Source organism: Amblyraja radiata, chromosome 13 (assembly GCF_010909765.2).
Source record: "Amblyraja radiata isolate CabotCenter1 chromosome 13, sAmbRad1.1.pri, whole genome shotgun sequence".
Lineage (NCBI taxonomy): Eukaryota > Metazoa > Chordata > Chondrichthyes > Rajiformes > Rajidae > Amblyraja > Amblyraja radiata.
This window is the reverse complement of record NC_045968.1, coordinates 1,575,688-1,598,845: the sequence shown is the minus strand read 5'-3', so window position 1 is coordinate 1,598,845 and position 23,158 is coordinate 1,575,688. Positions and strand designations below refer to the sequence as shown.

At 44.0% G+C, this 23,158-nt stretch overlaps 1 protein-coding gene across 1 annotated transcript in view; it reads left to right on the top strand.

Annotated features, from left to right (window-relative positions):
• itm2c (integral membrane protein 2C) overlaps window positions 1–23,158 on the top strand; it is a 40,032-nt gene that overhangs the window by 3,374 nt on the left and 13,500 nt on the right. The gene's annotated exons all lie outside the window — the stretch shown is intronic.

Below are 23,158 nucleotides of genomic sequence, written 5' to 3'. Positions count from 1 at the left end.
GCTTGGTCTCGCCTATGTATAAGAGGTCACACCTGGAACAGCGGATACAGTAGATGAGATTGGACAAGGTTCAAGTGAACCTCTGCCTCACATGCAAGGACTGTCGGGGTCTTTGAATGAAGATAAGTGAGAAGATCTGTATGTGCTCAATGGTGGTGAACACATGAAACTTGGTAGCAGCAAAGAGTGTAGGGGATCTCATGAACACTTTGAATAGATTAATGCAGGATTATTCACACTAAAGTATCATGGGATATATGGGGAGAGAGCTGGAATAAGGCACCGATATAGTGGATCAGCTGTGAATGTATTGAATTACATGCTCAAGGGTTGACTTGACAACTGCTGCATTAAAAAAATGTTTCTGTGAATTTTTGTTACTATTAACCCTTTATTGAAAGTGAATCAATATTCCATTCTCTATCCTGCAACACACAATGCAGTATTTATTGCACATCTCCATAACACAAAATATGATTTGCTAAATTTACAATTTCATCAGAAACATTTGTGCACTGAATATTTTTCTCCTTCAAATTTGACCCTGACTTAAGATTGTATCATCTTTAGTCATAAGTCAGACACGTTTCTTTCAAAGCGAACCTTTAAATTGCATCGCTAGAGAGTAGCCCATGTTGTTTCTTTGTTTAAGAAGAGAAATCCAGGAAATTATAAACTGATGATCCAATTTGTGATCCCAGCTACAAAGACAGATGTGTACAGCAATTCGTTCTTCCCCCGCACACACAATTAAAGCATGGAATAATCTCCACCCTACTATAGTTACCCAACCAGATGCAGCTAAATTTAAAGTAGCTCTTTCTTCCCAATAACCTTTTCTGGCTTAAGCCCTCCCTTCACCACCTCCAGTTTAAATTCCATTTGGAATATTTTAGAGGACCAAGAAACCAAGAACCAAGAACCAAGACGAGCCTCACATCAGTTGGTATTAAAACTATCGACAAGTATTCTTATGGATGGGATTTACTCATATTTGGAAGAAAATGGGCTGATTTGGGATATCACCATGACTTACTCCTGGCCTGCTCATGTCTTCCTAATTTGATTTCGTTTTTTGTTGAGGAGGTGACAAAGGTGATTGATGAGAGTAGGGTAGTGGATATTGTCTGTGTGGAATTTAATATGCCATTTGACAAGGTGGCTCTTGATAGACTGATCCAAAAGAGAAAGATGCATGGGATTCACTGTGGGTTTGTAGTTTGGATTCAGAACTGGCTTACACATAGAAGGAAGAGGGTAGCGGTGGAAGGCTGGGGGTCTATGGAAAGTGTTCTTCTGCAGCGATGATTGCTGGTACCTTTCTTGTTGGTGACAGGTGTTTTTACACAGCGAGTGGTGGGTACCCATAACATGGTGTCAGGGGTGGTGGCTACCCATAACATGGTGCCTGGGGTGATGGGTTCCCATAACAGGGTGCCAGGGGTGGTGGGTCCCCATAACATGGTGCCAGGGGTGGTGGGTCCCCATAACAGGGTGCCAGGGGTGGTGGGTCCCATAACATGGTGCCAGGGGTGGTGGGTTCCCATAACATGGTGCCAGGGGTGGTGGGTTCCCATAACATGGTGCCAGGGGTGGTGGGTCCCCATAACATGGTGCCAGGGGTGGTGGGTCCCATAACATGGTGCCAGGGGTGGTGGGTTCCCATAACATGGTGCCAGGGGTGGTGGGTTCCCATAACATGGTGCCAGGGGTGGTGGGTTCCCATAACATGGTGTCAGGGGTGGTGGGTCCCCATAACATGGTGCCAGGGGTGGTGGGTGCCCATAACATGGTGCCTGGGGTGGTGCAAGCAGATCCAACAATGGGGATAGGAGGCTTTTTGATAGACATTTTTAAGGCTGAGATACATAGATTCTTGACTAATAGGGGTGTCAGAGGATATGGGGGGAAGGCAGGAGAATGGGGTTAGGAGGGAGAGACAGATCAGCCATGATTGAATGGTGGAGTAGACTTGATGGGCCGAATGGCCTAATTCTGCTCCTATCACTTATGACATGAATATGCAGGGAGTGGACGGAGACAGAACATATATCGGTGGAAGTGATTCATTTAAACAGATACCTTGTTCAACATCATGTGCTGAAGAGCAAGTTCTTGTGCAGTGCTGTTCTATAATCTAAGTTCAAAGCTGCTTTAAAGAAGAACTGGTGCAAAGCCTCAGAATAAATATACATACCTTTAGAAAGATGAGGAGGAATTTTCTTAATCAGAGGGTGGTGAATATGTGGAACTCATTGCCACAGACGGCTATGGAGGCCAAGTCAATGGATTTTTTTTAATGACGGAGATTGACAGATTCTTAATTAGTAAGGTTGGGTTGTGGGAGAAGACAGGAGAATGGGGTTTGGAGGGAGAGATAGATCAGCCATGATTAAATGGTGGAGTAGACCTAGTGGGCCAAATGGCCTAATTCTGCTGGAACTTATGAAAAGCTTAGGTCTGTGGACTGAGCCTTTCAATAAGATGGGATATGTTATACATGATAAAAAACTTGGACAATAACAACATTCAGGTTAATATAGAGACTCTAATGTAGTAAAATATGCAAAGGTGCTTCACGGAGAGTTAACGAAAATTTGACAACTAACCGCAAGTGGTCAGAATTAGAGAAGTGCTGCGTTTGGATGGCTATAAAGCTAGTGAGACTACGGAAATGAAAGAAGGCAGGACATAATCATTTGAAAACAAGGATGAAAATGTTAAACTCAAAGGATCGTTTAACTGGTAGCCAATATAGGCCAATGAGCATAGGAGCTATTTCCAATGAAAGAAAGTATATATCTCTCATTCCCCTATCCCCTGAGTCTCAGAAGGATCTCGACCTGAAATGTCACTTTCCTCCAGAGATGCTGCCTGACCGCTGAGTTACTCCAGCTTTTTGTGTCTATCATCAAAATAAAGTATTTCTTTGCTTTCATAACTGATTGAGCTCCTGCCCTTGGTAATTTGTCGACGGTTTCAAGGTTTCAGTTTTTCTTAACAATACCAGTAGTTTATCTTTTATTGATTATACATGAACCCTGTTTGTTTTCATTTGTTACCTTTCATTTCTCCTGAATCACATTATATGTATCACTTCTTTTCACATCCTGGCCAATGCATCGATATTATCCTGATACCTTTCCTTTTCACTCACCAGCAACCACACGGGCATTTTATCCCCATTATCTGCAAATATAATATTAAATATTTATGCGACACAGTGGCATAGCCATCTAGCCTCTGCCTTACAGCGCCAGAAACCCTGGTTCGATCCTGACTCCGGGTGCTGTCTGTACAGAGTTTGTACGTTCTCCCCGTGATCACGTGGGTTTTCTCCAAGATCTTCGGTTTCTTCGGTTACTCCAAAGACGTACAGGTTTCTAAGTTAATTGGTTTGGCATAAATGTAAGATTGTCCTTTGTGTGTGTGTGTGTGGTGTTAATGTGCGGGGATCGCTGGTCGGTGCAGACTCGATGTTTCTGCGCTGTATCTCTAAACTAAACTAAACTAAATTCAGACCACTCCCTACATTTAAATCCAGATTACAATGTGTATCATGAACGATAAGCACCAAACCTTACAAAAGTCACTAAAATACTGATAGCCCAACGCACCATATGCTTCCGGTCAGTGATTCTGTCTCAAATCCAAAATGTTTTATTACCTTTGGCCCAATGGGTTAAAAAAAAAATTAGAACTAGTTCTACAATGTAGAGTTGGAGGGAAGGGTCTCGACCCGAAATGTCACCTATTCCTTGTAATGGCTTCCAAACACTTGTGGTCTTCACTACATGTTTTATTATAGATACTGGTATAAAACACACACTGTGCCCTAGCTGTCCGTGGTCTGTCACTGGAGCTAGAGAGCGAGAGAGACGTGGGGAGGCTACAGTTATACTGAAGATAATAGGGAGTGGTTAGTAGTGGTGAGGTCACTATGTTAAAGGAGCATGCACTGATCTAAATTCCTTTGCTCCATAGATGCTGCCTCACCTGCTGAGTTTCTCCAGCATTTTTGTCTACCTACAATGTAGAGTCATATTTTTTCTGGCTTTTGTTGTTCACCATGAAATGTTTTGTAGATTCTAAATGTTCATGTACAAAATGAATCAAGTCCCCCCTACAATTGTATCAACAGTCCCACTATATACTAGAGCTATAAGAGCAGGCAGTTTTGTTGTTATAGTTCTTAGCACAAGACCAATCTGACGGAAACATTTGTCATCCCAGCTCTCCCAGTTACCAAGTTTTGTGTTTGGTGTCAATTTGTAAAAATTAAATTTGATCTTGTTTTTACGTTTTCTGCTTATTGTTTCCGTTCTTACTGAAGCTGCATGATAGTTGGTCCCATTACCAATTAAAGGCAGTACTAGTGTTAATGTCAGTTTTAATTTAGTTTAGTTTAATATTGGGACATTTACCTCTGTACTCGCTAGTAGATACAGTGAAAAGTTTTTGGTGCGTGCTGTTCAGTCAGCTACTGGTTCTGGATGATCAGCTCCCTGCTCGACTACTGCAGCGTAGGTTCACAAGGTTAATTCCCAGGATGGCGGGACTGTCATATGTTGAAAGAATGGAGCGGCTGAGCTTGTATACACTGGAGTTTAGAAGGATGAGAGGGTATCTTATTGAAACATATAAGATTATTCAGGGATTGGACATGCTAGAGGCAGGATACATGTTCCTGATGTTGGGGGAGTCCAGAACCAGGGGCCACAGTTTGAGAATAAGGGGTAGGCCATTTAGAACGGTGATGAGGAAAAAAAATTTCACCCAGAGAGCTGTGAACCTGTGGAATTCTTTGCCTCAGAAGGCAGTGGAGGCCAATTCCCTGGATGCTTTCAAGAGAGAGTTAGATTGAGCTCTTAAAGATAACGGAGTCAAGGGATATGGGGAGAAGGCAGGAACGGGGTACTGATTGTGGATGATCAGCCATGATCACAGTGAATGGTGGTGCTGGCTCGAAGGGCCAAATGGCCTACTCCTGCACCTATTGTCTATTGTCTACTTCTCCCGTCACTCTGTACAGTTGGCCTCTAACCCCCCCCCCCCCCCTCCTCTCGCTCAGAGTCACCGACATACTCCACCTTGGCAACAGGTGTCCTAAATTTTATGAGGCGCATCATTGTTCAACTTCTGTCAAGGAGTAGCTATACTTCACCCTCGTTAGACCTCACTTGGACTACGCAGTTGCAGCATGGGACCCATACACAAATAAAACATTTCTTCCATCGAACGTGTCCAAAGACAGGCAGCTCGATTTGTTACTAACACCTATGAGAGAGAAGCGAGCGTCACCAAACTTCTGAATTCTCTGGGGTGGAACCCTCTCCAAGACAGACGTGAAGCTCACCGTTTGACCTGTTTTTACAAAATGTTAAATGGTCAGCTCAACATAGATCACAAGACCTACACCAAACCCAAACTAATTAGGAGCAGACGAGGGCATTCGATGCAATTTGTGATCCCAGCTACAAAGACAGATGTGTACAGCAATTCGTTCTTCCCCCGCACAATTAAAGCATGGAATAATCTCCACCCTACTATAGTTACCCAACCAGATGCAACTAAATTTAAAGTAGCTCTTTCTTCCCAATAACCCTTTCTGGCTTAAGCCCTCCCTTCACCACCTCCAGTTTACATTCCATTTGGAATATCTTGGAGGACCAAGAAACCAAGAAACATTGGAAGCGACAGCAGGTGAGGGGGAGGGAGCCCCATGGTGACCGTGTCTAGTTTTAAAGTGTAATGACACAAAGTGCTGGAGAAATTGAGAGGGAATGGCAGTCATTGTAAGAGTAACTATGTAACCTTGAGATTGTACTTCATTAATCTTCAGAAAGTGAAATCCACATCTCTTGGCTGGTCTGGGCTAAACATGACTGTTCGCTTGCCAATGAGGGTGACTGTGAACTGTGTCCATATTTCAAGGGCAATCAGTGAAGGGCAATAAACATCAGAGTTCCTAGGAACAAATGAAAGAATTAACCTTTGTACAAAGGAGCTCAAACTATGAATAGCAACACGCCTGGGACCACTGCACAGACGCAGATGCCTCTATTAGTGTAGTAACTCATGAAGGATCACAAGCAGCTTTAGAATTCAGTGTAAGTTGCTCAGTCTCATCTACAGGTCAGTGGTTACGTCCCATCCTGCATCACACCAAAACACCTCACCACATCCAGGCATATCTTCAAATCTCCTGACTCCACCCTATGCTTTGGGTGGTTTATCACATAGTTGACCCTGAATTCATCAGCCGCTGGTGTAGACATGTATTCTGCATGTGACCAATAGTATTTGGCAATCTTTTGCTCAAGTAAGCAGGAAATGAGCTATGATGCTGAGAATTACATTCCTTGCTCTGTATCTTTGCCTTTGCTCTATCTTTTGAGAGAAGGAATGGGTGACGACACAAAAAACTGGACCCACATTCCTTCTCTCCAGAGATGCTGCCTGTCCCGCTGAGGTACTCCAGCTTTTTGTGTCTATCATCGGTTTAGACAATAGACAATAAGTGCAGGAGTAGGCCTTCGAGCCAATGTGATCATGGCTGATCATCCCCAATCAGTACCCCGTTCCTGCCTTCTCCCCATATCCCCCGACTCCGCTATCTTTAAGAGCCCTATCTAGTTTAAACCAACATCTGCAGTTCCTTCTTACACAAATGTTCTGGTGAACCTTTTCCGCAACCTCTCCTGAGCCTCCACATCCTTCCAGTGGTGTGATGACCAGAACTGCGTACAATACCCCAAATGTGGCCAAAACACTGCCACGTGAATTCCTATCCTTTATACCAAGTGCTCCGACTGATGAAGGCAAGTATTCCACATGCTTTCATCTCCACCCTATCCATTTGTGTCGCCACTTTCAGCAAGTTAGCCCATGATCCTAATCTGAGGAAAGACATTCATGCCATAGAGGGAGTACAGAGAAGGTTCACCAGACTGATTCCTGGGATGTCAGGACTTTCATATGAAGAAAGACTGGATAGACTCGGCTTGTACTCGCTAGAATTTAGAAGATTGAGCGGGGATCTTATAGAAACTTACAAAATTCTTAAGGGGTTGGACAGGCTAGATGCAGGAAGATTGCTCCCGATGTTGGGGAAGTCCAGAACAAGAGGTCACAGTTTAAGGATAAAGGGGAAATATTTTAGGACCGAGATGAGAAAAACATTTTTCACACAGAGAGTGGTGAATCTCTGGAATTCTCTGCCGCAGAAGGTAGTTGAGGCCAGTTCATTGGCTATATTTAAGAGGGAGTTAGATGCGGCCCTTGTGGCTAAAGGGATCAGGGGGTATGGAGAGAAGGCAGGTACAGGATACTGAGTTGGATGATCAGCCATGATCATATTGAATGGCGGTGCAGGCTCGAAGGGCCGAATGGCCTACTCCTGCACCTATTTTCTATGTTTCTATCCTCTATACATCGAAGATGGACACTAAAGGCTGGAGTAACTCAGCGGGTCAGGCAGCGTCTCTGGAGAAAAGGAATAGGTGATGTTTTGGGTTGAGACCACTCTTCAGACTGAGACCCTACACCCCCTCTAATCAGCAATGTTCCTGCCATTTGCTGTATAATATTCTTTTACACTTAACCCCTCACAGTGCACCATCTGGATTAAAGTCCATCTGTCATTCCTCTGCCCAAATGTCCAGCTGGGCTCTATCCTGCTGCATCTTTGATAATCTTTCTGACTATCCACAACGGCTCCAATCTTTCTGTCATCTGATCAGACCGTCTACATTTGTTATCCAGACTGTTCTACTACCCGATCGAGGGTTACATCTCATTGGTGAAGCAATTGTATTGCTGCAGCCTTGAATCTAATCAATGTGTTTTTCACGTGTGCCTCCATGTGCAGTTTTGCTTTTTTTGTTGAAGACAAGGGCGGCACGGTGGCGCAGCGGTAGAGTTGCTACTATAGAGTGAATGCAGCGCCGGAGACCCGGGTTTGATCCTGACTACGGGTGCTGTCTGTACGGAGTTTGTATGTTCTCCCCGTGACCTGCATGGGTTTTCTCCGAGATCTTCGGTTTCCTCCCAAGCTCCAAAGACGTACAGGTATGTAGGTTAATTGGCTTGGTGTATGTGTAAATTGTCCCTAGTGTGTGTAGGATAGTGTTAGTGTGCGGGGATCGCTGGTCGGCCCGGTCCTGGTGGGCCGAAGGGCCTGTTACCGCACACTATCTCTTACCTAGACTAAACTAAAGACAGACTGAGAAAGCACTTAGTGAATGAGGCCGGAATTGAAATGTTAAGCTGCTTACTTTTACAGCATGTAAACATAAAGGCCAACAGTTAAAATTAGAATCACGGTTTAATCAGTACAATTTGTCCTCGAGTGCAAAGTAAAGAGTAGGCTTTGGTTCACCGCAACAATGGGGGTCAGAGTGCAGGACGTATGTAGCTTAACCTCTAATTACTTTTCTGTATTGTAATCTGGTGAATCTGCAAAGACACATTCTGCAGCTTCTGATTTGAGTTGTGACTGAATCTGCCTTTTCTGCTGAAAGATAGTTGCTGATCCAGTACAAAGTTGAAGGAACCCTTGTAGCCCCAAAGTAGGGGCAATTTCATTAGTAACATTCCATAGTTCTATTCACAAATATCAGCATTTTATTTTTCCTCCAAGTACCTAATCAATTCTATTTGTGAATTAGATGTAACCTTTACAGTAACATTTATGTTATTTAGTTTAAAGATGCAGTGTAGAAACAGGCCCTTCGGCCCACTGATTCTGTGCCAACCCACAGTCACCTCGTACACTAGTTCTACCCCACACACTAAGGGCAATTTACTGATGACAATTAACCTACAAACCTGCATGTCTTCGGAATTGGGGAGAAAACCCACGTGGCCACAGGGAGAATGTGCAAACTCCACACAGACAGCACCTTCAGTGAGGAATGAAGCCAGGTCTTCTGGTGCTGTAAGCCAGCAACTCTACCGCTGCACTACTGCCTACATTTGCTGTCATGTTTGTTGCATGGTGATCCATTAGGTTGCAGTTTAGCAAGTTAATTGTATCTACCAGAGTTTGGACTCATCACAAATTATACATTGTTCATAAATGCTTATTACCTAAGAAAATGTCAAAATAAAGACCATGTATAGTGTGAATGAAGAAATTAAAGAAATGAGCAATCCAAAACACAAATACTATGGGTGAAATTAATGTGGTTATAAGGTTATAAATCCCCAGGACCTGATAAAGTGCATCCTTGGATTTTCAATTAAGTGCCCATGAAGACAGCTTGTGTTGGAAGGACACAAAAAGCTGGAGTAACTCAGTGGGACAGGCAGCATTTCTGGAGAGAAGGAATGGGTGACGTTTCGGGTTGAGACCCTTCTTCAGCTGGTTGGTGGAGTTGCACGTGTACCTCTGTCTTACCTGAAGCACTATTTAGGATCCTTGGACAGAGTAAAGGGGGGAGGTAAAGGGACAGGTGCTGCATGGGGAAAGTACCTGGGGAGGGGGTGGTTTGGATGGGAAAAGATGAGTTAACCAGGGAGCTGCGGAGGGAACGGTGTTCCGCGGAGACCGGCGATGTACTGCTTGACATCTTCTGAAATTTGAGAGATTCTGAAATTGCCCCAGAGATTACAAATGTAACCTTGCAATGTAAGAAGTGAGGATGAGAATGCATGAAATTATATGCCAGTCAGCCTGACATCAATAACACCGAACCAACACCTTTCAAATTTTCCGCATTTAAGAGTTGCTTCACCTTTCAATTTTTTTCTGACAAAGTGGATGAGCTGATTATTAAGGAATTGGTAACACCACACTACACTTCGTAAATAGGAATATGATTGGGAAGAGTTGGCATGGATTTGTGAAAGGGAAATCACTTTGCAACAAACATCTCTGCATCTTTTTTAGGAACTGTAGATGCTGGTTTACAAAAATAGGTGCAAATTGCTGGAGTACTCAGTGGGTCAGGAGGCATCTCCGGAGAGTAGGCTAGGCAATGCTTCAGATGTGGTGAAGAAGGATCCTGATCCAAGGTACACAAAAATGCTGGAGAAACTCAGCGGGTGCAGCAGCATCTATGGAGCGAAGGAAATAGGTAACGTTTCGGGCCGAAACCCTTCTTCAGGTTTCGGCCCGAAATGTTACCTATTTCCTTCGCTCCATAGATGCTGCTGCACCCGCTGAGTTTCTCCAGCATTTTTGTGTACCTTCGATTTTCCAGTATCTGCAGTTCCTTCTTGAACTCCTGATCCAAGATGTCGCTAACTCACTGTACGAGCTAATTCAAGAGTTCTCCCGAGTTTCCCCTGATTTGAACTCGGAGAATTACAGTAATGGCCGCTCGTTGGTACTCGGGGCTCTCGTGGACATTTTTCAACATGTTGAAAAATCTTCACGAGTCTCCCGAGCTTACCGCGTTTCCCGAGTACCTGCCGTTAGCGTTACGAGCCGCTAAAAGACGTCCCCGAGCTCCGATGTACCCGCTACATACATTCTACGTACTTACCTCGAGTTTGATTTTTTTTTAACTCGGGAGACCTCTTGGGTGAACTCGTACAGTGGGACAGGGCCATAATGCATGTTCTCCAGAGATGATGCCTGACTCGCTGAGTTACTCCAGCTCTTTGTGTCTTTTTGCATTTATTTATTTAGGTTGTAATCTTAAATAGAGGCAAATGAGAACAGGTAAGAATGTTACGTTGATGTGGTGTATTTGAACTTCAAGAGAGTGTTAAACAATATTAGAAAACAGAGTTTTGTGGGTAATAAACTGGTCTGGATTGAGGACTGGGTATCAAACAGAAAACATAGAGTAAGAATAAATAGTTCTCTTTTGGTTTGATATTCTGTGAGCAGTAAGGATAGTTGTCTGCATCCCAGCAGCTCACAATCTGTATCGGTGACTTGGATTTAGGGATCATATCTAATAGATCCAAGTGCATGGATGCAGAAAAGCTCAAGAAGGATATTCTGAAGGTGGATCCCAAATCAAAATGTCATCCATACATGTTCTCCAGAGATGCTGCCTGAACCGCTTGGTTACTCCAGCACTTTGTGACTTTTTTCCATACCAGCATCTGTAGTTCTTCTCTTCTGCTTCAAGAAGGATATTCTCAGACTGTGAATGGGCAGAATAATGGTGAACGGGGAAAACTCATCCACAGCTCATCCACATTGGTGATTTTTAACTGTTGAGAATTTGAAAGGCATTAGTGTTCAGAGGGGCCTAGATAGAAACATAGAAACATAGAAATTAGGTGCAGGAGTAGGCCATTCGGCCCTTCGAGCCTGCACCGCCATTCAATATGATCATGGCTGATCATCCAACTCAGTATCCTGTACCTGCCTTCTCTCCATACCCCCTGATCCCTTTAGCCACAAGGGCCACATCTAACTCCCTCTTAAATATAGCCAATGAACTGGCCTCAACTACCTTCTGCGGGAGAGAATTCCACAGATTCACCACTCTCTGTGTGAAAAAAGTTCTTCTCATCTCGGTTTTAAAGGATTTCCCCCCTATCCTTAAGCTGTGACCCCTTGTCCTGGACTTCCCCAACATCGGGAGCAATCTTCCTGCATCTAGCCTGTCCAATCCCTTAAGAATTTTATAAGTTTCTATAAGATCCCCTCTCAATCTCCTAAATTCTAGAGAGTATAAACCAAGTCTATCTAGTGTTTCTTCATAAGACAGTCCTGACATCCCAGGAATCAGTCTGGTGAACCTTCTCTGCACTCCCTCTATGGCAATAATGTCCTTCCTCAGATTTGGAGACCAAAACTGTACGCAATACTCCAGGTGTGGTCTCACCAAGACCCTGTACAACTGCAGTAGAACCTTCCTGCTCCTATACTCAAATCCTTTTGCTATGAAAGCTAACATACCATTCGCTTTCTTCACTGCCTGCTGCACCTGCATGCCTACTTTCAATGACCGGTGTACCATGACACCCAGGTCTCGCTGCATCTCCCCTTTTCCTAGTCGGCCACCATTTAGATAATAGTCTGCTTTCCTGTTTTTGCCACCAAAATGGATAACCTCACATTTATCCACATTATACTGCATCTGCCAAACATTTGCCCACTCACCCAGCCTATCCAAGTCACCTTGCAGTCTCCTAGCATCCTCCTCACAGCTAACACTGCCCCCCAGCTTAGTGTCTTCCGCAAACTTGGAGATATTGCCTTCAATTCCCTGATCCAGATCATTAATATATATTGTAAATAGCTGGGGTCCCAGCACTGAGCCTTGCGGTACCCCACTAGTCACTGCCTGCCATTGTGAAAAGGACCTGTTTACTCCTACTCTTTGCTTCCTGTTTGCCAGCCAGTTCTCTATCCACATCAATACTGAACCCCCAATGCCGTGTGCTTTAAGTTTGTATACTAATCTCTTATGTGGGACCTTGTCGAAAGCCTTCTGGAAGTCCAGATACACCACATCCACTGGTTCTCCCCTATCCACGCTACTAGTTACATCCTCGAAAAATTCTATAAGATTCGTCAGACATGATTTACCTTTTGTAAATCCATGCTGACTTTGTCCAATGATTTCACCACTTTCCAAATGTGCTGCTATCCCATCTTTAATAACTGACTAGCAGTTTCCCCACTACCGATGTTAGACTAACTGGTCTGTAATTCCCCGTTTTCTCTCTCCCTCCCTTCTTAAAAAGTGGGGTTACGTTTGCTACCCGCCAATCCTCAGGAACTACTCCAGAATCTAAAGAGTTTTGAAAGATTATTACTAATGCATCCACTATTTCTGGAGCTACTTCCTTAAGTACTCTGGGATGAAGCCTATCTGGCCCTGGGGATTTATCGGCCTTTAATCCATTCAATTTACCCAACACCACTTCCCGGCTAACCTGGATTTCACTCAATTCCTCCAACTCCTTTGACTCGCGGTCCCCTGCTATTTCCGGTAGATTATTTATGTCTTCCTTAGTGAAGACGGAACCAAAGTAGTTATTCAATTGGTCCGCCATATCCTTGTTCCCCATGATCAACACCTGTTTCTGACTGCAAGGGACCTACATTTGTTTTAACTAATCTCTTTCTTTTCACATATCTATAAAAACTTTTGCAGTCAGTTTTTATGTTCCCTGCCAGCTTTCTTTCATAATCTATTTTTCCTTTCCTAATTAAGCCCTTTGACCTCCTCTGCTGGTCACTGAATTTCTCCCAGTCCTCCGGTATGCTGCTTTTTCTGGCTAATTTGTACGCATCATCCTTCGCTTTGATACTATCCCTGATTTCCCTTGTGATCCACGGATGTACCACCTTCCCTGGTTTATTCTTTTGCCAAACTGGGATGAACAATTTTTGTAGTTCATCCATGCAGTCTTTAAATGTCTTGCATTGCATATCCACCGTCAACCCTTTTAGAATTAATTGCCAGTCAATCTTGGCCAATTCACGTCTCATACCCTCAAAGTTACCTTTCTTTAAGTTCAGAACCATTGTTTCTGAATTAACAATGTCACTCTCCATCCTAATGAAGAACTCAACCATATTATGGTCACTCTTGCCCAAGGGGGCACGTACAACAAGACTGCTAACTAACCCTTCCTCATTACTCAATACCCAGTCTAAAATAGCCTGCTCTCTCGTTGGTTCCTCTACATGTTGGTTTAGAAAACTATCCCGCATACATTCCAAGAAATTCTCTTCCTCAGCACCCCTGCCAATTTGATTCACACAATCTATATGTAGATTGAAGTCACCCATTATAACGGTTTTGCCTTTGTCGCACGCATTTCTAATTTCCTGTTTGATACCATCTCCAACTTCACTACTACTGTTAGGTGGCCTGTACACAACACCCACCAGCGTTTTCTGCCCCTTAGTGTTTCGCAGCTCTACCCATACCGATTCCACATCCTCCAAACTAATGTCCTTCCTTTCCTTGTACACCAATTACTGAATATTATTGACTCAACATGCTAGAGTAACTCAGTGGGTCAGGCAGCAGCTCTGGAGAACATGGTTCGGTGACGTTTTAAGTCAGGAAACCTTATTCAGTCCTGGCTTGAAATCATATCTTCTTGTTTTCCACAGATGCTGCCTGACATGCTGAGTTAGTCCAGCACTTTGTGTCTTTTTTTAATAAACCATCATCTGCAGTTTCTTGTGTGTCCACTGAGTATGGTTGTGCAGGTACTACAAGAAACTTTCACATAAAGGGTGGTGGGGTGTATGGAACGAGCTGTTGTAGGAGGTAGTTGAGGCAGGGACTATCCCAACAATTAAGAAAAGGTTAGATAGGTTCCAAGGACAGTTTATTGTCACATGTACCAATTAAGGTACAGTGAAATTCAGATTACCATATAGCCATACCAATAAAGATCAACAAGACACCCAGATATTTTTTAACATAAACATCCACCACAGTGACTCCCCTACATTCCCCACTGTGATGGAAGGCAAAGAAAGTTCAATCTTCTTCCCTTCTTTATTCTCCCTCGGTCGGGGGCCTCGAACCTTCCGTTGTCGGGGCGATCTTGACTCCCGCAACCGGCGATCAAGCTCCCGCATCGGGGGGGGATCTAAGCTCCCCGCACCGGGCGATCAGACTCCCTAGTCAGGACCGGTCAAACCTCCTGCAGCTTGGAGCTTCCCGACATCGGTCTCTACCCGAGACTGTGAGCTCCTCGATGTCGAAATCCGCAGACCGTGGTTGGAGCGTCGATCCCAGGCAAGGGATCACAGGCTCCGATGGTAATAATAATAATAATAATACATTTTATTTATGGGCGCCTTTCAAGAGTCTCAAGGACACCTTACAAAAATTGAGCATGTATAGGAAAAACATGTAAGGGGAATGAAATAAATAGTAGAGACATGACTAGTACACAAAGTAAAGACAGAATTCAATACAAAACACAGCATGACGCAATTAATGCACAGATGAAAAGGGACGGGGACGTGGGGCTAAGGATAGGCAGAGGTGAAGAGATGGGTCTTGAGGCGGGACTGGAAGATGGGGAGGGACACGGAATTGCGGATCAGTTGGGGGAGGGAGTTCCAGAGCCTGGGAGCTGCCCTGGAGAAGGCTCTGTCCCCAAAACTGCGGAGGTTGGACTTGTGGATGGAGAGGAGACCGGCTGATGTGGATCTGAGGGACCGTGAGGGTTGGTAGGGGGAGAGGAGGTCAATGAGATATGTGGGGGCCAGATGGTGGAGGGCTTTGTAGGTGAGGACCAGGATTTTGTAGGTGATCCGGTGGGAGATGGGAAGCCAGTGAAGTTTTTTGAGGACTGGAGTGATGTGATGCCAGGATTTGGTGTGGGTGATGAGTCGGGCGGCTGCGTTCTGGACCAGTTGGAGTCGGTTGATGTAGGTGGAGCTGATGCCAAGGAGAAGTGAGTTGCAATAGTCCAGTCGGGAGGAGATGAAGGCATGGATGAGTCTTTCAGCAGTAAGTCCACGGCCCTGCGCTGGAGCTCAAAGTCAGTCTCGAGCAAGGCCGCCAACTCCATGATGTTAGGCCGCAGAGCGACCGGAGATACGATCCGGAAAACAATCGCATCTACGGCAAGGTAAGAGATTGAGAAAAACGTTTCCCCCGGCCCCCCCCCCCACCCCCCACATAAAACAAACCAGACAACATTATCACATATTTTTAAAACACACTGAGGCTGCCATCGCTGACGGCACCACCTGGTGGATAGAACAGGTTTAGAGGGATATGGACCCAACACAGCCAGATGGAACTAGTGTAGACGGGACATGTTGGTTGGTGTGGGCAAGTTGGGTCAAAGAGCCTGTTTTCATGCTGTTGACTGACTCTAAGCAATTAGAAAGGGAAACAGTGTGTTGCCTTTATTGTAAATGGATTTGAGTACAAGAGCAAAGAACTGAGTAAAGACTGAAGATGGGTCTCGATCCGAAACGTCAACCATTCCTTCTTTCCAGAGATGCTGCCTGTCCCGCTGAGTTACTCCAGCATTTTGTGTTTACCTTCGATTTAAACCAGCATCTGCAGTTCTTTCTTACATATCAAGAGTAAAGGAGTCTTGTTTAAATGACATAGAACTCTGATGAGACTACATTTGAAATATTGAGAACAGATACTGCTTCCCTGCCTAAGGGAAGATATATCATGAAAGCAGTGCACCAAATGTTTGCCAAATTGATTCTAGGAATTATATATTTGTTGGAAAGGGAGACATTTAGGCATTTGGGGCTATGCCTAAACAAGATGCTGGCAGATAACTGAATGCAGAAATGGGAACAGAAATTCTAAACAGACACATTGAATTTAAAATCTAACCAGACGCATTGTCTTGAGGAAATTGCCAGAGAATAATTGTGCGGTCAGGAACAGTATGTTGAGGTCTGAACAAGAAACGTCACCTATCCATGTTCTCCAGAGATGCTGCCTGACTCGTTGAATTACTCCAGTACTTTGTGTCCTTTTATATATTAACCAGCATCAGCAGTTCTTTGTTTTTACGGTATTTTGATTAGTACAAAAGTGTATGAAAATAGTCCACTGAGACCACGTGCAAGAGCTGTAGAGCTACTTAGATGCCTTACACAGCGTTAGATGTACGGGTTCAATCTTGGATATTGTCAGTGTTGAGTTTTCACATTCTACCTGTGACCAAGTGGGTTGCCTCTGGGTGCTCTGGTTTTCTCCCGCAACCCAAAGACATGCGGGTTTGTATGTTAATTGATCCTCTGTAAATTGTACCCTTCAGGTAGGGAGTGGATGCCAAAGTGGAATCTAGAGCACAGTGTGAATGGGTCAAAGGGCCTGTTTCCATGCTGTATCTGTCAATCAACAAATGAATGAAGCTTAGAGAGTATTTCACCCAATACACACAATCCAGTCCTCACTTGGATTAGGAGCGGGAAAATAAAGCAGAAGTCAATGCCATGATTTTGTGTGTGGGATTTATAATGCAGGGAACACTGAATCCTGCTTTTAATTATTGACTCTTCCTCACCACTGGCTTTCCAAGAGTAATTGGGAATATGCCATGAAGGTTGTCCTTGCCAGTGATAGTAAAGTCTAGAAAAGGTACAACTGAAAACATGTTAAACCCCAGGTGATAATGCAGTACCCGTGTGACTGCTTTTCTGCACGGAGCATTTGCTTACTGAAGGAAGGAACATATTCTCATGGGATCAATGGAATTACACAACACAGAATGCACATGCCAAAACATGTGTTTTTTCTCTGACTCTGGTGATGATATGTTTGCTGGTGAGTTAATCATACAGTCAGGTCTTCCCCGTTAATGTTGATTTTGCAAGTTTAGTTTAGACGTACAGCGCAGAAACAGGCCCTTCGGCACACCGAGCCTCGCCAACCAGTGATCCCCGTGCACTAACACTACACTAAACACACACTAGGGCCAATTTACAATTTTACCCAAATCAATGAACCTACAAACATGTACGTGTTTGGAGTTTGGGAGGAGACCGGAGCACCTGGAGAAAACCCACGCAAGTCACGGGGAGAACGTCCAAACTCCATACAGATAGTATCAGTAGTCAGGATCGAACCCGGGTCTCTGGCGCTGTAATGGGCCTGTCCCACTTAGCCGATTTTTCAGGCGACTGTCAATTCGTAGCAGGTCGCTGAAAAAACGGCGACTGGAATGGCGACTGTCAGAGTGGATCACACGCACACACACGCACACATACACACATCGCTTCCTTCACCAGCCAGTTATGCAGGCGGGGGACAGGGCAAGCAGGGGGAGCGATGTCTGAGTGAAATTCACACGGTGCAAAGCCAATGTGATACAGACACACACCACGATGAACAGGAAGGTTGGGGCTGTAATTAAGACGGTGAAAGCACAGTGTACGGGAAGATTCACTTAAGTCCTTTAAAAGAGGGGGGGAGAAGAGGGAGACGAGGTGGGAGAAGGAGTGAAGACAACTTTTAAGAAGCCAGAGATACACGGCTGTGAAGCTTGGCAGACATTGACATTACCGGTCGGTTATCCTCGGTTTTGAAAACTACTGTTTATGTTTTTTTTCCCATTAAGCCAATGAAATTCACCGGTCAGCACCGGCAACAACCTACGACCACCTGGCGACCAACTACCACTGCACCTACGTCACGAGAAGTCTCGCTACTCTCCATGGCGTCAAAATTCTGCTCGCCGCTAATTTTTCAACGTTGAAAAATTAGCGGCGACCAGAATGAAGCCGCGATTAGTTACGAGAATGCGGGCACTACTCACCACCATGCAGGCGACACCCGGGCAACCTCCGGCGAACATGTGGCGATCTTGTGGCGACCTCGTGGCCTAAAAAGTCACGTAAGTGGGACAGGCCCATTAGGCAGCAACTCTGATTCTGCGCCACCGTACCACCCTCAAATTGTCACTCTAAAAAGGTTGTAAAATGAATTGCTTTATCAGTGCCTCTATGTAAAATTTGCCTGTGCTGAGAGTGTGCCAGGTGCATTTTTCCTTTTACCGTAAATTCAAGCAACATGCTGCACAGTGAAATGTAGAAACAAGGAACTGCAGATGCTGGTCAGCAAAAAAAAAAATCACAAACTGCTGGAGTAACTCAGCAGGTCAGGCAGCAACTCAGCTGCACAGTGAAGTGCATACAAGTGCTGTTGCATTCTTCACACTACATCACCCATAGATAAGGGCTGCAGAGACAAGTGACCAAAATAAAAATGGAACATTTCTTTCAGCTGATCTGAGATCACATTAGGTTTGAATTAAATGGAAATTTGAATGCTGCAGCTCAGTCTGAATCACATAGTTCCTGAGTACTTATTCCTTCACAATGACTATGTTTCTGATGAGTACATAATATACCATTTACAAATGAGAACCTAATGAGCCCCATGCTGTGGTCTCAATGCCTCTGAGTTTCAGTACATATCTCACAATGCAAAGAACATTTCTTTGCTTATTATAGTCTTTAAGAAACTCTGACATCATACAGCATATTTTCCATTGTGGTGGCAAAATTTCATTCCTGAGAGGATGATAGTTTCTAGAATTAGTTTTGACAATGATGGAGTCGAGTAAAGCCATGTCTGTCAGAGAAACACTTTGGCAACAGTAATATTCAAGGCAAATGTTGATGTAATGTTTCTGCATCCAAGATGATAATAATAATAATAATGGATGGGATTTATATAGCGCCTTTCTAGAATACTCAAGGCGCTTTACATCGCATTATTCATACATTCCTCAGTCACACTCGGTGGTGGTAAGCTACTTCTGTAGCCACAGCTGCCCTGGGGCAGACTGACGGAAGCGTGGCTGCTAATCTGCGCCTACGGCCCCTCCGACCACCACCAATCACTCACACACATTCACACACAGGCAAAGGTGGGTGAAGTGTCTTGCCCAAGGACACAACGACAGTATGCACTCCAAGCGGGATTCGAACCGGCTACCTTCCGGTCGCCAGCCGAACACTTAGCACATTGCGCCATCTGATGCCATTATAGGTTGTCTGGATTACCTAGGTCATGTTGCCCGAGCTGTTACTTAATTGAACAAGATAGCAGAAACCAAATAACCTTGCCATTTGTATATTTTTGTTCTGTCTTAGTTTTGGAAGAAATTGTTGATAATAACAAAGTCACTCAGAAGCAGAGACTTTTTTTTCGACTAATTTACAGACTTGGAAATCTGCCAAGACCTCTTTTAATTCATGAAGGAAGATGAGGGTAGAGCTATGCCAGATTAGGTACATGGTGGTGAAGAAAGACTAGCCAGACAACTTAAAATTACTGAGAAAGGTCGAAGTTATGTTCTCAAGGAGGCTGAATTGGATAGGAATAAGTAGGGGAAGAAGATTAGAAAGCTGTTTGAAAGTGTGAAGACACTGATGGAATTAGAAGAGAACCAGGACAAGGTGGAAGAGAAATTACGACTGATAAGTATTTACCCCCACCGGAGGTTCACTTTTACTTATCTTCTTCTTCTTCTTCTTCTGTCCCAATCTCTGTGACTGACAATTACCCCCTGCCGGAGGTATCCTTCGACTTATTTACAGACTTGGCAAGAAGAAAGGAAGAGGAGGAGCCCGAGGGCTGAGGGAGAGCTGAGAAGGGGAGGAGACAGCAAGGGCTACCGGAAATTGGAGAATTCAATGTTTATGCCACTAGGGTGCAGACTGCCCAAGCGGAATATGAGGTGCTGCTCCTCCAATTTCCGGTGGTGCTCACTCATGGAGGAGGCCCAGGACAGAGAGGTCGGATTCGGAATGGGAGGGGGAGTTGAAATGCTGAGCCACCGGGAGGTCAGGTTGGTTAATGCGGACCAAGCGGAGGTGTTCGGCGAAACGATCGCCAAGCCTACACTTGGTATCACCGATGTAGATCAGCTGACATCTAGAGCATTGAATAGGCTTGCATGGTTAAGGCTTAGCTTTATTATTGTCACATATAATGTACAGTGAAATGCTAAGTTGTATGCTATCCCAACGGATCAGATGTACCATACATCGATACAATCAGTTCAAACTCAAGTAAAATAGAGTAGAGTAAAGGGGAAGAAACAGAGTGCAGAATACAGTTCTCAGCATTGTAGTGTTCATTAGGCAAAGTCCAATGTCCTCAATGGGGCAGAGGTGAATTGAACACTAGCCCAGTTTATGGAAGCCAGATAATGGAGGAGAAGAAGCAGTAACTGCATCTGGTGGAGCACACCTTCAAGCTCCTGTACCTTGGGAGCAGGGAGAATGAATATTCTGCTTTTTCATTCTGTCGTGGAGATTAAAACCTTTCAGTGACTGTGTGTGCCAATTTGAAAGACCAGACGCTGTGTTCAGTATAAATTACAGGCATTGAAGCCTCACTATCTTTGCCAAGGATTGTTGTGGATTTTTGACATTTTCTTCGTGGAATTGAAGTGTTTGTTTTCAGGAAGAGCAGCTGTGACTCTGAACCTTTGAGCATGCTCCATGTTGTTAATGTATTATCCAGCTCCAACTGATGACTAATTGTAGCTAAAATAAGACACACGGTGCTGGAAGAACCCAGCAGGTCAGGCAGCATTTCTGGAGAACATGTATCGATGACGTTTTGGGTTGGGACCATTCTTCAGGCCGACTTTGTATTGAAGTGTTTAAGAAGGAACTGCAGATGCTGGAAAATCGAAGGTACACAAAAAAGCTGGAGAAACTCAGCGGGTGCAGCAGCATCTACGGAGCGAAGGAAATAGGCAACGTTTCGTCCCGAAACGTTGCCTATTTCCTTCGCTCCATAGATGCTGCTGCACCCGCTGAGTTTCTCCAGCTTTTTTGTGTACCTTGTATAGAAGTGTAATTGCTGAGGGGACGTTTCAAATTGTGGCATGCAGTGCAGCAAATATGATGCAGGATAGTTAAATTTGTCAGATTGGACATTAATCTCACAGGAACAGGCTAAGCTAAAGAAAGATGGTTCAATTGAACAATGACTCGTCCATTGATTCTTCCTGCTTCCAGATGCAAAGTAACACAGCGGTTGAGTTGCTGCCCTACAGCAAAGGTTATCCAGGTTTGATCCTGACTCCAGGTGCTGTCTGTACGGAGTTTGTACATTCTCCCTGTGACCGCGTGGGTTTAACCGCTGGGTGCTCCAGTTTCCTCCCACATTACAAACACATGCAGGTTTATAGGTAGATTTCCTTCAATAATTTGTCCCTAATGTAGAGGGTAGAACTAGTGTTCGCTGGTCAGCATCAACTTTCATTTACATCAGTAAGAAAAGGAAACTTTTTTTGTAGCACAGCTTGAATATGGTGTCACAATGACTCAATATTCTGGATGTGTTCTGTAATCCATTTATTTTGTTAAGATCTTTCCCACCAGAGATGGAAAAAATATAGTTATCACCGTAAAATGTTTATGTAGTTCAATGGCGAGAAACATAAGAAACAGCGAGGATCTCAGACCCTTGCAATGGATGGATAAGATCTGATCCATGGGTCAACAAGAAAAATATTTGCACTATTCCTTGGATTGAGGGGCACAGGAATGTAGCATTTAGTGCAGATCCTTCACTGCTATCGGGACCTGGGCATAATCCTAACCTTCGATGCAGTTTGCGTGTAATTTGTAAGCATACAATTTGTCCACTTGGATCTTTGTCCGGCGCTCTTGTCTCCTCTTATATGCCAAAGATTTGATGGTAGGTTAATGAGCTGTTCTTAGTTAGCACTCAGTGTAGGTAAGTGCCAAAAGAATCAAAGGGGAGTTGAAGAGGATGTAAGACTCAGGGCTACACGGGAAACAAGAGGAAGTCGGACTGATGATCTATTGCCCCATTGGGAGTCAATGGCCTCCTGTGCTGTAATAACAAAATAAATATACAAACTAGAATTCACTTTTAGCATCCCGCTTAACACAATTCCTTTCTTGTCTAACTTAAGACTTTTAAAAGAGTTTGGTAGAAGTTTAACCCATTAAACATAGTCTTTAAATAAAGAGAATGCTCTCTGGATGTGTCTGGCTTAACTTTCAGCTCTATGTAAAATAGCACTTTTTTCTTTAAATTAGTTTAGAGATACAGTGCAGAAAATCAGGTGTATTCATACGCATGGCACACAATTTCCATGAGGTTCCCAGTTTCTTACTAGCACTCAAGTGTGCAATTGATGAAAAAATAGTCCAAAAGGATTCACACAAGCAGCAAAACAGGAAGTGAAAAACCAACTATCTTATTAATATTTTACATATTTTAAGAGAAAGTGGATTAAAATTTGAATTGAGGGATTAAGGTGAAAACTGGAGCATCACCTTTTGAGGGGTGTTGCCATTCTTCCTCCGAATTATCTTGCGAGATCACAGAAATTGTCTATTTAAAGATTGCGGAGTCAGGGGATATGGTGAGAAGGCAGGAACGGGGTACTGAATGTGGATGATCAGCCATGATCACAGTGAATAGGCCTTGAAAGGCCAAATGGCCTACTCATGCACCTATTGTCTATTGTCTATTGTCTAAATTGTGTCAATGGTGCTTTATTGCTTCAGTTATTGGATTTGATGATTTAATTTTGAGCCCAAATGTTTATGAGGCAATAAGGAACTGTTCCCTCATCTGTGGATACTTGCTATATCTTTCCAGGTACAATCAGGCCTGTTCCCATTGTTAATCTACCAGATGATCGATGTAATGAAAGATGCTTCATGTGTGCCCACAATGCTACTTGGCATATATATCTGTGTCACTTGATGAAAGTTGTGCACTGGAGG